Genomic DNA, 2,445 nt, shown 5'->3' with positions numbered 1-2,445 from the left:
TTATGACCTCTCCACAGTGGATACGGACATTCAAACTCTGCATGTGTGGGTTTCAAACAGGTCTTGCTGACCGACAGTTTCTCAGATATATGACCCATGAGCAGTGAGGACTTTGACCTCCCAGTCTGCCTAAAGCAACCTCAGATGAATCCCATTTGGGAGGATTGCATTATACCATATCCAACCAAGATGAGCTCATCTGGCTAATGGATTATCAGGGATATGATAGTGCTTCATGGTGAAAGACCTAGGTCAAGGTCCCCTTTGGCAGAGGGGTATGTGTAAGGTCATATTTATCAGACAGGAAATTCTCAGGCAAAGTAATAGATTAGGGAAGGTCCCAGTCCCCCTTATGCAGATAGTGATTATCCTAGGCTTTCTTGGACAGTGGCGGAAGGTCTACCTCTGTGTCCCAGTGTAGAATACATGATCTTCTTTCAGTCTATGGTAGGCATGGCAACACTTTTAGAATTTTTCTAAGAGGCTCCATGCAACTCTTTGTCTCCAGGTCCTCCTTGAGTTTATGTTGGTCTAAACATATCTGGGCATGTAGGAAGGACATCCATATTTCAGGTGGCCAGAGTTAAAGCAGAGCCCTGAGTGTGCACTCACAGATTAAGCTGGTCAAAGTGTGACTCAATCATGCAGGATGTCCCATAAAGGTTCAAACAATGTGATGCTCTGAGAGCCAGTATCTGCCCAAATTGATGAACAACTTAATCTAATATGTACTTCTTGAATTGGGCTTCAATGTGGTTTTCAGCAAAAATTGGACATGTATGAAACTGTGTTGTTGGTCTATGCCAGAAATCCTGTCACAGCGGAGACTGATCAAGATGGCTCTTTGGAGCCTGATCGCTGCTACGTAGTCAGATACAGTTACAAAACACCACAATTAACAAAAAAAATCATTCATGTCTGGTAATAAGTTATGAAGTCTATGAGGAATGTGTGATACTGCATCATATTTAATTTTTATAGTCCCATGGAAGAAACAGTGTGACTGGCATATGCTAAGCAAGTATTTTTCCAATAAGCTATCTCCCAGACCTTCAAATGTTATTGGATATTCCTGAAGGACAGCTAGTCAGTCCTAAAAGGGCAGTTCACTAAAAAGTTAAAGTATAAATAAGTTAAATGTTCAGCATTGTGCCATACAAATATGAGTAGGATTATCTTGAAAAGTTCAGTCCATATGACCATTAAAGCAAAAACCTTCCAGAAATAACTTTAATGGGGATGGATACACAGATCTCGAATACCCAGGCACAATGCTTCCTATCAGTGATATCCACACAGAGCAGGAAGTGGCAGAAGGATTCCCATAAGATAGCATGGGTTATATACTGAGTTCCAAGCTATCCTAGGTTACAGGGAGACATAATGTCCCCCCACAAAAATTTAAATAGGACATGGAGAGGAAGGAACAGACAATACTATCTATAACAATCTTAAATATTTATTTTAAAATGCATGGGAACTGTAATAATCATAAAACAATGCATTTTAAGGACTCAAAATATAAATGTTTTACTCATGTTCATTCTTGACCTGTCCTGTACATTTTAACAATGACAGGAAAAATACTTTCTATTTTCTCGAAAAATGGTAAACATCTTTTTAAATTTCTCTGAGCCAATTAGCAGGCAAGTCTATAAATGGGAATCTCAACAAAATGCTAAGAAAAAGCTAAAGGAGGAAGGAAAATACTTGATAAATAAATATTGTGAATAATTCTACTTAGACTTTTCCAGAGAAGAAGAACAGAGTCTCTATCTGTACATAGTTCAAGAACTGGTGCCTTTTTAAGAATAATGTAAGGTAGATAAGGCAGGTGGTATATGCCTGTAATGTTAGCATTTGGGAGGTTGAGGAAGGAGGATTGGGATGATTCAAGGTCAGCTAGTGCTCCATGCTATGTAGGAGATCAGCTGGGTATCCATAGAAGGAAAGAGAGGGGGTAACAGAGGGGGAGGAAATAGGGAGAAAGAATAGGAGGGTGGGGGGGAGAGAAAGGAGGATGGAAAGTCTTCTGGAAAAGCAGAGGAAGGAAGGAGAGAGGGGGAAGGGAGAGAGGAGAAGACGTCAGGAACAATGATGGCAAAGAAAAAACAAGAAAAAGAAAACACGAGGTCAATGGCAAAAGAAAAGGTGGAAAGGGTTAGAAAAGTGCTCAATGACATGGTGGCTGGAAAGTTCTCACATTTGACAGAAGACATAAAATGAGGAGTAGTGTGAAGTCAAGCACTAGACTCACCTGGAAATCCCAGAAACTCAAGGACACATCATGATTAAACACATGTGAAATAGACACAGGAAGAAAACCCTGAAGGCAGGAAAAATAAAATATACGCAGTGGAGAGCAACTTCTCGCAGAAATTTGGGGAGTTCAGATGGAATTGAGACAAGAGTTTTCAGAGGCTGAAAGGAAAGAACATGGGGTGA

The sequence above is a fragment of the Nannospalax galili genome, unplaced genomic scaffold (genome assembly GCF_000622305.1).
Source record: "Nannospalax galili isolate Female #2095 unplaced genomic scaffold, S.galili_v1.0 scaffold1582, whole genome shotgun sequence".
Classification (NCBI taxonomy): Eukaryota; Metazoa; Chordata; class Mammalia; order Rodentia; family Spalacidae; genus Nannospalax; species Nannospalax galili.
The sequence above is the reverse complement of the archived record's forward strand: the minus strand, read 5'-3'. Positions refer to the sequence as shown.